The sequence below is a fragment of the Macrotis lagotis genome, chromosome 6, assembly GCF_037893015.1.
Source record: "Macrotis lagotis isolate mMagLag1 chromosome 6, bilby.v1.9.chrom.fasta, whole genome shotgun sequence".
Lineage (NCBI taxonomy): Eukaryota > Metazoa > Chordata > Mammalia > Peramelemorphia > Peramelidae > Macrotis > Macrotis lagotis.
In genome coordinates this window covers 197,506,638-197,520,808 of record NC_133663.1, presented here as the reverse complement: position 1 = coordinate 197,520,808, position 14,171 = coordinate 197,506,638, and positions in this window count along the sequence as shown.

Sequence of the window (14,171 nt, the reverse complement as noted above, 5' to 3'; positions counted from 1 at the left end):
GGAATAGATTCTGGTTAATGTGGAAATAATAACATCTGATTTGAAATGTTTTGTTAGCAATGCAAATTTCATGGCAGAGTTGGTTTGGCAACTCAACTAGACTTCCCTTGAATAGCATTAACATTTACAAAATTTAAAATTGTATTAAAATTCCACATCATCTTTAAAAGGTCTTTTTTTAACTACAGAGGGTAAATCATGTTATCTGGTAATGACAGAGAAAAGAAATCAAGTTGAAGCATTTGCAGAATTCTATAGCTTTTTATCTTGGTAACTTTATTGGGTTTCCTTGATTATTGTTGAAGAGCTTCCTTTGAAATAAATTTAAATATTATATATTGGAATGAGAAATAGCTTGGAGTAGTGGGAAAAGAGGAATGAACCTGGAGAAAGGAATACCTGAGTTCATCTCTTTTGCAGGCTTATGGACAAGTTCCTTTTGGTCTCTACTCCTATGCCCTCCATCCTTGACTTTGGAAACTACAATCAAAGCAATACTGCCCTTGCAGGAAAGGGTGGGTTAATTGTCATGCTCATGGCTCTCCAAAGACTTTCCAGAACAAAAAATTTTTTCCCTGGCCACCACAGTTAGACCTGTTGCCTTTTCATATTAGAGTATGGAACTGGCTTGAGGGAAGGAACTAGCCAGTTTGAGTATTTTTATCTACAGAAGTCAACTGTGGTTATTGGCACATAACCAATATTTAAACACTTCTATTCACCTTTTAATGATCTCAGCAATATTTCTAAGTTAAAAATTATTAACAAGTTGTTGATTTGCAATATTGTGGGAGTTACCAATCCAGGAAGTTTCTTATCCTAAAACAAGCACAGTTCCAGAGCCAAAAAAAAAAAAAAGAGGAAAGAAAGAAAAAGGAAAGGAAAGAAAAAGAAGCATAAATTGTCAGTTTCATTATAGAAATTTTCTTATACTAGTAATCTTCAAAGCCACCTTTACTGTGAATGAGCTAAAACTGGGACTATTTTCAAGGCAAAACCTATTAGTTTGTTTTTTTGAAGAGGAAGAACATGCAAGACAGGATCAAAGAGGAAAACTTGCCATAGGTATAGGAAAATGAAATTGTTAAACCTTTGATTCAAGGAATAGACCTTGGTGATCCAGGTGATCCAGGAAATGTTACACTCCCAGGAAAAAAGCGAGGGGGCACTTATCTCAGGTCAGCACCCAGAGGGGAAAATAAACTGCTATTTTGTTCTGTGCTAGTTACAAAATTGATGACCAAGTAGGGATATTGTCTTGGATTGAACTGACTTAGGCATTGGAAGCAAAATTCATCTCATTTTTCCTCTTACTGGAAACTTACTATGAGCTTTGACATACTTGCAAACACAGGGATCCTAGTTTTTTTTTTTTTCCCCACCAATCTCTCACAAGGGAAACAAAACTGTTTAATTCAGTTTGTATATCCATCACTTGAGAGAATGTTGTAGCTTTAATGTCTGTGGATTCTAAGAGATAAATAACTAGATTTGGAAAAAAAGGTTTTTATGCATTTTCTTTTATTTGAAAGGGTCTTTAGTTTATTTTAAAAGAATAGTAAGGGGCGGCTAGGTGGCGTAGTGGATAAAGCACTGGCCTTGGAGTCAGGAATACCTGGGTTCAAATCTGATCTCAGGTACTTAATAATTACCTAGCAGTGTGGTCTTGGGCAAGCCACTTAACCCCATTTGCCTTGCAAAAACCTAAAAAATAAAAAAATAAAATAAAAAGAATAGTAAGGGGGAAAGACAAGAAAGAAGTCCCTTGTTCTGATGTAACCTACTTTTTTTTGGTTTTAGTGTTATCTCTAAAACAAGATACATAAACTATGATCCTGGAAGACCTTGTCTTTTGTAAGTTTGCATATAGAATCATTATCTATCAGTACAGTGTCCTCATTTTACACTTGAAAACTCTTTAAAGCTCTTTTCTCTCAAATCAGTCTTCTTTGAAAACTAGGGAAAATTAGGAGTTGTGATAGAAAGAACAGAATTTTTTCCCAGGGGGATGGGAAGTGGATAAAGGAAGAGAGAACAAATCCTTCTCTGCTGGTCAATCAATTAATGCTGCATTGAATGGTGAAGAAAATCCAGAGTTTGAAACTAAGAGACTACGACTTCCAGTCTGATCCTTGGTGCTAGCTATGCCACTATGTAGAAGTCAAGAAACTTCTTTGAACTTCATTTTCCCCATTTAGAGTCCCCATCTGGGCTACCTACTTTCAGACTGTAAGCTGGGTCTCAAAGGGTTCAGGTTCAAGGTATTGTATGCAGGTTCAAGGTATTCTATGGGTCCATACTTCTAAAAGTATACTCACAAACCACCATCAGAGAGAGAGAGAGAGAGAGAGAGCATTGGTAATGAGGAATGCATGTGTACAGTAATAAATTCTTGTTGACTGACTGTAGAGTCCTAGTATTCTTTCTGACTATATCCCCAAGTCTAGAACAATCCCTTGCGCTTTTAAGCAGGACTTGGATTTGTGATTTATCAATATAAAAAACTTCCTCCTCTCAACTACTAGTGCCTTTCACTTCCAAAAGTCACTGTATTTATTTTATATAAACCTATACATGCACATTATCTTCCCAAATAGATTATAAGCTTCTTAGAGGCCGAGTTATTTCATTTATATTTCTGTACTTTCAATCTCTAGGGCATACAAGATAGGTTAACTGGTCTGTAAACTATAGTCTTAGAGAATTGGCTTACTGGACAAAAGGATAGTTAGGTCACATGCCTATGGACACCTAGCTAGTAGTATATGTCAGAGATAGGACTTGAACTCAGGTTTGTTTTTGTTTCTAACTCCAATGCTGATCCTCTATATTTGCTGAAATAGCTCATAATAGCTGTTTTGTACATGGAAAGCACCTTAAAATGTTTGAAGGGAATTAAATAGATAAAAATAAAACTCTTTTCTGATGTTATATAAGCTCTTTGGTGATGGGGTAAAGATGTGAGAAAATTGTCTTATAAGAAATAAACAGGGGGCAGTTAGGTGGCACCAGCCCTGGGGTCAGGAGGAACTGAGTTCAAATCCTATCTCAGACACTTAAATAATTGCCTAACTGTGGGACCTCAGGCAAGTCACTTAATCCCATTGTCTTAAATTAAAAAAAAAAAGAAAGAAACAGAAATTTCACTGAGGCCACTTCTCCCACTGGGAAAAGCAGGGCCAGGTCTAGTTGGAAATGGTTTGGCCTTGGGTGGTTGGTTATTGTCCTTTGTTATCAAAAAGGATCAAAACAAATCACTAAGTTAGAGAAGTTAGTGTTCAATTGTATCTGATCTGACCAATACCCTCTCCAAATGCTTTCAGGCACAAATTGTCCATATGAATATTTGAGTTGGTTCCCTAACCTTATACATCTCACATTTCCTTTGAGCAACTTCACTTCTGCTGTGATCAGACAACATAGCACCCTCCCTGATGAGGGCACACCTTTCTGGGTGGTCCTGTGCCAGAGTCTCCCAAGCTGCACAATCAATTTCAATGTTCTTCAGAGAGACCTTCAGAGTATCCTTATTGCTTTTTCTGACCTCATTTGAGCACTTGCCCTGTCTGGGTTCTTCTAAAATAGTTTTTTTGGCAAGTATATGTTTGATATTCCAACAAGGTGGCCAGCCCATCAGAGTTGTGTTCTCTGTGGTTATGTTTCATTGCTTCAGTGTCTTCAGGTATCTTATCCTTCAGAATCTTCTAAGATAATTTAAATGGAAGTGATTGGTTTCCTGGCATGGTGTTGGTAAACTTGACCAGGTTTCACAGGCATACAGCAATGAAGTCAGCACAATGGCTCTGTAGACCTTCATTTGGTAGTCATCCACCTCTTCACTTTCACATAGATCAGCTAGAGTATGGAGAAGGAAGTGCACTAATTATTTCTCGTAAACTAGATACTAAACTTAGCTGCTTTTATATGCTCAGAAATTATGAGTACTATTAGTGCCTTCTAAATTTTACTACAATGGATCAAAATCTTGCTTATCTCACTTTTTTTTTTGATTCTGGGTGATATCTGGTGACCTTCAGGCAACTCAGAACATTCTCATCCTTGAGAAATGCCTTACAGCTAACTGCACTTTGAGATTAATCAATACTTCACCATGTTCTTCACTCAGGCCCTAGGATACCTTCTCCAGAACATTAAATAGAGATATAAGGGAAGCAACAATTGTTTCCTGAGTCTGGGGACCACTGCACAATCACTTTGAGGTCTTTCTCACTTGATATGACTCTCTCTCAGGATTCTTTTTCCTTAAACTTCAGCATAAATTAGACTCTCTACAAGACTGAACAAATACAATTGGCCTGGTGCAGTATCACTTACTGTCAGACTGTCCTTTGCATTATTACCTCCCTCATCCATCTTTGCTTCTTTCACAATAACCCTGTAAAGTAAATATTATTCCTATCTTACAGATGAGGAAACTGAGATTCAAAGAGCTAAATTAATATGGTCACAAAATTGGTGAGTTTTGGAACAGTGTTTCAGGTTCAGATTTCATGATTCCAGGTGTAAAATGCATTTCTATAATCAACATGAAAACTTTTCATTCTACATCGATCTCTCTGTACTCTTCCAAATCCATGCCTTCCCCACCCCACTCCCTTTGTCTCTGTTTCTTTCTCTCCCCCTCTCTCCATGGAAGTAGTCACTTTGGTTAGAAAGGTCCATTTATAAGGTCTGAGACATTATCTCTCCATTCATTAGAATTGTAAGAAAATTCTTGAATCTTTTTTCAACTCTTTTTTTTTTTTTTTTTTTTTTTAGTTTTTGCAAGGCAGTGGGGTTAAGTGGCTTGCCCAAGGCCACACAGCTAGGTAATTATTAAGTGTCTGAGGCCGGATTTGAACTCAGGTACTCCTGACTCCAGGGCCGGTGCCCTATGCACTGCACCACCTAGCCTCCTCTCAACTCATTTTCAAGGTGATCTCTAATTACTCTTCTAAACCAAGACATAATTCTCTCAGAAAAGTCTCTCTTCAGATCTCAAAAATGAGAAAAATTGTAAGGTTCTCCATGGGATAATAGGTAGTACTAACTGTTATTCAAACATTCTTATGTAAATATATGAGCCATTCTGTTTCCAAGAATCCTTCCTTCATTCTGGCAGATACTATTAACTCATATTATGAGTAGTGGTTAGTCTGCTACCTCCCTGTTTGAAAGAAGAGTTAAACTCCATAAGAAATTATGAAATAAACAGTTTCAGAGGAAACTAAGAAGACTCTTAAAAACTGGTACAGAAAGAAATGAGCAGAACTTGAAAAATGATTTGTACAAACAGTATTATAAAACAAAGCGATTTTCAAAGGATTTAGAACTCTGATCAATGAAATGACAATGACAAAATATTGGAGAAAAATGTGGGAATTTGTTTTGCTAGACCATATATATATATATATATATATATGTATATATATATATGTATATTTATATATGTTATGAGGCTGCAGACAAGCAGATTCCAGTATGCAATGTGTTTTATAAAAACAAATGGTTTAAGGGGTGGCTAGGTGGCTCAGTGGATAGGGCACCGGCCCTGGAGTGAGGAGTACCTGAGTTCAAATCCGGCCTCAGACACTTAATAATTACCTAGCTGTGTGACCTTGGGTAAGTCACTTAACCCCATTGTCTTGAAAAAAAAAACAAAAAAAGGGGAAAAAAAAGAAATAAACAAATGGTTTAGAAGTATCAGCTATTGTTGTTATTATTAGTTATTATAAAAGAGTGCTGGATCTGTAATCAGGAAGATCTGAGTTCAAATCCAGATTAGAGACACTATCTAGTTGCATGACCCTGGGCAAGTCACCTGTTTACCTTATTTTCCTCAAATAAGCTGGAGAACGAAATGGCAAACCACTCCAGTATCTGCCAAGAAAACCTCAAATGGGATCACAAAGAGTTGAATACAACTAAACAACAAAAATAAGATGTGTACACAAATATAAAATTGAAATATATAAAGTTCAATGAGAATTCAAAGACCTGAGTGAATAGAATTGACCCTATTCCTTTTTCTCACTCCTAACTTAATGCACCAAAGGGAAGAAGCGTATTTTTGTTATAAACCAGCCTTGCCCATAAGTTGACCTTGGGAACTATAAGTAACTAAGAGGGAATAGTTTGTTGAATCTGAAGTCAGGAAGCCTGCTTCAAATCTGACTTAGATACTACCTGTATTATTGTGAGCAAGTCACCCAATTTGTTTGCCTTATGTATAAAACGGAGATAATAACAGTACCTATCTCCTAGGGTTATTGTAAAAATTAAATGAGATAGTATTTGTAAACAACAGGTACCATATAAATGATAACTGATAAAACATTTTATTTTTTTCCTTACTCAATCATCAAACAAAAAATATACATGCAATAAAATGGGAAATTCATTGCTTTGGGAAAGGATAAGATAGGGCTCAGTGAAGCACTTGCTATCCAGTTATGCAAATAATCATATGCTTTACTGAGGTACTAAGAATTATGTACTGGCATAAGGTTTACATGATGAACATTCTTCCTATTCCCTTCATTTTTTCCCTGGCTCTGTTTCTGACTTTCTGGACTTTAAAACCATGCCTTCAGTATTTCTGCCTCATCCTGGAACTTCCCACATAGGCCCTGTTTGTCCTGGAGCTACCTACTACCCTAGTGGTCTACTTTGCTAGATCGCCCCCCTTCTCTCATTGGGGGGGGGTTCTTCCTGGTGCCTCTATTTTATTTGAGGGCCCAAGTTGGCCTGCCCTCACTGTCCTCCAGGCTTGTACCTGGCTTTCTGAACTTTAAAATCATGTTCCTGCTTAGGGTATCTTCCTCATTGCCATCCCCTTTCCCCTTCAGCTTCCTTTTTTGTGTTGTTTTCCTTCCTTCCTTCCTTCCTTCCTTCCTTCCTTCCTTCCTTCCTTCCTTCCTTCCTTTTTTCCTTCTTGTTTTTCTCTTCCTTTTTTCCTTCTTTCTTTCTTACCAAGCTTGTGAGTGCTTATAGCCCGGAAAAATCCTTGACATTTCAAGGAGGCCTGAGAAAGTGTCTGTAGACTCCTCCACAGTGGGAAGCACATATTTCAAGAACCACTGGAAACAAACCAACCATCTGGCTCAGTGTTGCAAAATATTCTTGGGTTTCTTAAATATAGGGCAAAACAATGGAGTTGCTGCCACTCTATCCTATAACCAAATTTGAGTTATAAAATGAAAAAGTGACTTATCTAAAAATGCTTTTGTGGTCAGATTTGTATACACAAACCACTGGGGAATGGAATGGGGTGAAACCCTTTCTCTGAATGAGGAAAAAAAGTATAGTTCCTTGAAGTAGTCTTCTTAGAATTGTGTAATGAGGTTATTTGATACCTAGTTCTTTTCTATGTAGTCATCACTGGTTTTCAGTAAGACTGCCAACACTTTGAATTTGGATGGGAATTTCCCTACTTTTCCAGCCTTCTGCATCCTGGAAAAGGATGCCTGAGGAAGAAATAATATGCTTGATCATCTTGTCTAAAATAAAAACAACTAAAATTTGTTTGCAAAGCAAGTCATCTAACTTCTCTGGGACTCATTTTCATTGCCTATAAAAATGAGAGAATTGAAGAACATTTCATCCAAAGTCCCTTCCTGTTCCTCTCCAATTCTGTGATTTATGGATATAATGCTGGAACTTATGATCATAGAATCTTAGAATTATAAGAGGCCTCAAAAACCAACTATCACAATCCCTTCATTATAGAAAAAAAGGAAAATGGATTCCATGGAGGTTAAATGACTTAATTAATAAGGTTAGAGGTGAACTTGGAAGCCAAACCCAACAATGTTAAAGTCAATGCTCCTTCTACAAAAGTGGGTTTAAAATAGAAAAAAAAATTAATAAAACAATTCTGTTCTCCAGTTTTCTTAGTGAGGTTGAGTTGTGAAAAAGATAAAAATAAAAAATTCTCTTCTCTAGTTTACTCTCCTAATGTGGTTGAGTTGTGAAATTGTTACAGTTTAGACCTTGATCCTTAACTAAACTCTATGAAAGTAGGAGCACAACTCCTGCCCCCTCCTCCATTCGTTTCAATTTCATTTTCATCTGGGTCTATGCTATTAAGGACTCCCAACGCTAATCCATGGTTAATCAAATGATTCTCTGTGCTTTTGTCCTCTTCCCATGCCCATCTCTATGCCATTTGCCTTCTTATCTTTCACTGTTTATCTCTGTATTTTCTTCGCTGTTTGTCCTGTCCACTCTTGCCTAATTAAAATGTGATTGTAGCCTCACTTTTCACTGTCATTGTGGTCTTTTCTGGTGAGTACCCAAAGAACTAGATGTGTATATTCCATTTCACAATTTCACAAATTAATTAGCATTTCATTGTCCCCAACATATTTTTCAGTCTTAAATGTTATTCGCCTTCAAATATATGGTAGTTGAGCCAAGCTAGATTTTTTTTATTATTCTACAAACTCTGTATTTCACCCCCTCATCTCTATGTCTTTAGATAGACTATCCCCAATGCCTAAAATTCATTGCCTCTTCACCTCCATCTCTTAGAATCACCCTTCCTTCAAGACTCAGCTCATGTGCTTCTTCCTTATTGCTGCTGGTGCCATCCTCTTCTGCCTTTCACCCTCTCCCAAGCCCCCATCATCTTGTATTTTATGTCTAACATATATATGTGTGTGTGTGTGTGTGTGTGTGTGTGTGTGTGTGTGTGTGTGTGTATTACCAGTTTCAATAGTCTTTCTCATAGAAACTAAGCATACCCTCTGACCTGAACTTTATTTTTAAAACCTATATTCTAATTCATATCTTTTGTTTTCCACACAGTCTAAATTTCCCTATATATTCCTCCTCCTTATTCCACTCAGAAAGTCTTACCATATAACAGATTTTTTTTTAAAGAAAATGAGTAAGATGAGAAGAAAATTTAGTGAAACTCATCTGTAGATTTTCATCCATTTGTGGCTCTATTTTTTCTTTCCCCCGAATTAAACTTTGTATTTCTTGTTCCTCTTTCTCTTGAAGCAATTATCTCTCTATAAGAGAGATATATATTGACTATATATTTGACCCTCAGGGTTCAGGCCAAGGAACTTAGGTGTCTGTCTTCTTATGCCCTCATTTCAAGTCTCATTTCTAGCTCATGCCCTCTCCCCTGTCCAAGAATAATTTGTGCCTTCATCAATATAGGGATTGCCTCTTTGCCCAAGTGTTTGATCTTTCCTTTCAGAAGAAGGAATTTGAAGGCTACAACTTTATGAATTTAGAAAGGTCAGAAGAGTCAGCCATCAGGGAGTCTAGGAGCCTGCTATCTTGTTTTGTTTGTTTCAGTTGTGTCAGATTCTTTCTGATTCTATTTGGGGTTTTCTTGGTAAAGATATTGGAGTAGTTTACCATTTCCTTCTCTGGCTCATAAATGAAGAAACTAAGATAGAGTTGTGAATTGCTCAGGATCACACAGCTACTAAGTGTTTGAGATCAGATATGAACTCAGGAAGACTCATCTTCCTGAGTTCAAGTTCAACAATCTGTCCATGGAGTCACCTAGTTGGCCCAAATAATAGCTGTTAATGGTTCAATATCAATGAGGGAAGAAGTCTCCAGCATAATACCCAGAGTTTCTGCTTACCCCTGTGCTGTTGAACATTTTATCAAAGATTTGAATAAAGTTGGAGAAATTGAGAAAAACAGGGGCTAAATTACTTGATCAAGTTCATGTAGCTAGTAATTGTCTAGGACAAGATTTGAAATCATTGACTTCAGGTCCAATGATCTCTATCCCCTGGTCTATTTGGCTGCCTAAGTATTGAAGTTTTTAGTGGTTTGCAAGTTGATTGTGAGTTAACAGTCATCAGCCCAAAAAGCTTATGCAATTTTGAGCTACATTAATAGAGATATAGCTTCAGGAATAATACGATACTGTCATTTGTATTGAATTCAGTTCTGGGGGATGTGGTTTAGGAAGGATACCTATAAAAAGATACCTGGTTGGGAAAGAACCTTGAATTTATGACATAGGAGAAACTATTAAAGGAATTGCTCAAGTTTATAATGGGGAAGAGAATTTTCCATTGGAAACATAAGGTCTTCAAGTATTTGGAGAAGTCATTAGACTTATTGAGGCTGTGAGAACAAAACCAAGAGCAATTAGTAGAGATGCCTAGAAGTCATTTTCTGCTTGATTGTCAGAAAGACCTAACAGCTAAAGTGCAGAATGAGCTCCCTTGAAAGATGGTAGTTTCCCCTCCCTTGGAGGTCTTCTAGCAGAGGTTTCTTAAATATAACAGGGATTCCTTCTGAGTATGGGTTGGACTAGAGCTTCATTCTTTTTAGTTCTCAAATTCTGTGGTTATGTGGGATTATGTTTACCATTACAGTTTTTTTCCCCTCTGACCCCTAGTGTTGCAGAAGCTCAGGGCTTTGCAGAAGCTCAGGACTTTGCAGAAGACCAAGAAACACTGATGACAATGGGCTTTTGATTAATTCCTTTCAGTTCCCAAGAGAGTGAAGTAATAGACTTTGTTGAGTTTCCTGAATATATAAAATATGTTTCCCTAATTCAGAAAAGATAGATTAATATGAAATTGGATCCAGGTGAGAGTAAAGGGTGAGTAATAGAAACGCAAGGGATGATAAACCTTGATTATTTTTTCTTCTAAGAATTATTAAAGTAGAAAGATATTATTAATAATTGAATTTGGGTAATCTACATATGTATTTTAAAGAGTTAATTATACATAATTGAGAGGTTTTGTGGTATGTTAGCTAGAGAATCAGCCTTAGATTTAGTACAGGTTCTAACTCCTAGCATAATTTGTCTAAGCCTGGGAAAGTCACTTAAGCTCTGTGATTTAAACAATAATCTAAAATTATAAATTTTAGTATAATTGATGACATGTACTGGGAAGAGATGTTTTATCTCTAGTAGTTCCTTAGATAAATGAAATCACCCAACCAAATAAGAATTACAGAGTGATTATTGTAAAGTTTTCAGTTACCTGCCCTCCCACATCTTTCCCAACAATTGCCATTTTTATTTTTGTCCTCTTTGCCTATTTGATGGATGTGAAGTACAAACTCAGTGTTTTTTTAAGTGGCAATCTTATTATTAGATATTCGGAACTTGTTATATCATTGATTACTTGCTTTTCTTTTTTTGGTAACTCCTTATTTATATCTTTTGATCATTATCTACTGGGTAAAGGTTCCTATTTGTATATATTTATATCAGTTCCTTATATATCTTGGATATCTAATATATTTAAAATATTTTATTTCATCTTTTGTGATACTCTCTGTGCCTCATTTGGTTAAGAAATATTTCCCTAGTCATAGTTGTAAAATGTATTTCTTTCCCTGTGTTCCTATGGCTTATTTATGCATACTTTGATATCTAGGAAATGAATTTAATATATTGAAATATTGATCTAATCTTATTTTCTGTCAGATTCTTTTCCAGTTTTCCCCAATAATTTTTAAGTTCTTTCCCCAATAGTCACATGGGATCACTTTGTGACTCACTATGTTCATTTCTTTCTGGATCTTCTGTTCCTAATCTGCTCTGGGGATCAACTTTTATATCTTTAATCAGTTGTAGAAAAAAAGTTTTGAGTATTAATATTTTGTGGCATAGTTTATGATATGATTACTACTAGATGCCATTCCTTCCCAACCTCTCCCAATCCAAGCTTACTTCCTTTGAGATTCTTAACCTTTTGTTTCTCCAGATGAATTTTATTGTGATTTTTTTCCTAGACCTTTAAAGTAGTCCTTTGCCAGTCTGATTGTTATGGAATTTAATAGACAAATTAAATTAATAAAAACTGTCATTTTATTACATTGTCATGGTTCAATTTGAGCAATTAATATTTCTGTAATTACATTCTATCTTTATAAACAATATTCTGTGGTTGCATTAATATAACTCCTGTGTGTCCTATGTAGGGGGACTCCCAAATATTTTATGCCATACATTCTATAATAGTTTTTTAAAAGGTTTTTGCAAGGCAAATGGGGTTAAGTGACTTGCCCAAGGTCACACAGCTAGGTAATTATTAAGTGTCTGAGGCCAGATTTGAACTCAGGTACTCCTGACTCCAGGGCTGGTGCTCTATCCACTGCACGACCTAGCCACCCCTCTATAATAGTTTTTAATAGGTTTTTTTCTTTCTACTACTTTCTATTGGGTTTTATTGATGATATAAAGAAAGACTTATGATTTATGGGGGGTTATTTTATTTCTACTTTGCTATTATTTCAATTTTTTAATTCCTTTAATTCCCTATATATATTCTATTATATGAGCTGCAAAAAAGTGTTAATTTTGTCTCTTTCATGTATTTATTTTCTCAATTTCTTTTCTTTTCTTTGTTGTAGCTTACCTTTGTTGTTGTTCAGTTGTTTCAGTTGTGTCTGACTCTTCATGATTTCATTTAGTGTTTTCTTGGAAAAGATATTGGAATGGTTTGCTATATCCTTCTCCAGCTCACTTAACAGATAAGAAAACTGAGGCAAAAATAGTTAAATGACTTGCCCACGGTAACAAAGTTGAGTTTATATCTGAGGCTAGATTTGAACTCAGGTCTTCATGACTCCAGGTTGGGTACTCCATCCACTGCACCACTTAATATTTTTTAATCTATATCAAACAGATATTGTGGTGCTATTCTTTTCTCCTGATCTTACTGGGATAAGTCTCTAGCATTTTTATACTTCAGATAATGCGATTCTTGATTTTTGATCAATAACATTTATTATATTAAAGAAAGATCCATTTGTTACTAATAGTTTTTTTTAAAAAATGGGAATTACATTTTTTCCAAAGCCTTTTTGGTATTTGTTGATATGATTATGTAATTTATATTATTTTGGGGGGGTTGCAAGTCAAATGGGGTTAAGTGGCTTGCCCAAGGCCACACAGCTAGGTAATTATTAAATGTCTGAGACCGGATTGGATTTGAACCCAGGTACTCCTGACTCCAAGGCTGGTGCTTTATCCACTACACCACCTAACTGCCCCTATTATTTTTCTTAGAAGCATAGTCTCTTAAGTTATAGCTTTCCTCTTATATAATAAACACCATATTCCTGATATAAATCTAAGAATATAATGTATAATCTTTTTAATATGTTACTATAGTCTCTGTTAATATTTTATCCAATAGAGTTGTTATATATACATACATGCATACTTAGGGATATAGGTCTATAGTCTTCCCTTTGTTTAGGTATCAAGATCAAGATCATAAGTTATAGAGTCAATGATCATAGTGGCATTATCTTACACTAGAAAGATGGCAACAGTGGTGTCCCTTGAAGTGACAAGGTGGATGACAGATAAAACACCTACAGTTTGGCCAACAATTGAACAGAATACTTAATTAGAAGGAATGGGATGGTTCCAAGAGAAGATGGCACTGAAGAGAAAAGGAGAGAAATGATTGAGGTTGGACTTCACTCAGTAGAGATGAAATGTAAAATAGTTAATTAGTGACCTTATAAAAATTGTTTCATGTCTCCTAGAATACTAACCTCCAAACTGATTGTGCTAATAGTTTTAAATTGTTGAATTCTGTTCTAATCATTCTGCAATGCGTGCTAATGGGCAGCGAGGTGATGCAGGAGATGGAGTATACCAGGTTTGGAGTCAGTCTGTAAGTTCAAATCCAATCTTAGACACTTACTAGCTATGTGACCCTGGGCAAGTTACTTAAACCCATTTATCTCAGTTCCTCATCTGTACCATGATCCAGAAAAAGAAATGGTAACCACTCCAGTATATTTGCCAAGAACACTTCAAATGAGATCATGAAGTATTGGACAGACTGAAACAAATGAATGAAACAACAATGCATGCCATGTTTCTTTAATGGCAATCAAGGATGTTACCCCTTTTTAAAAACTTTTTTTCAAGGTAGAAAATGGGATGGAATCCTTAACTAGAACCAAAAGTAGAATTGTCCCTAGAGTAACTGGGTTGAGGGATGATGAGTCAATGAATGTGAGAAATGGAAAGTATACTTTTACTATTAGGAAGTAAAATTTTCTCTTGGAATGAAGCTGGGATATAATCATATGGCTCAATATAGAGTAGAAAGAAAGTGTACCTTGAGACCTTATTAATCCTTGAAGTAGTTGCCTTTAACCATTAATAGACAAGTAAATCTTGCTTCAACTTAAAACTATAGAAT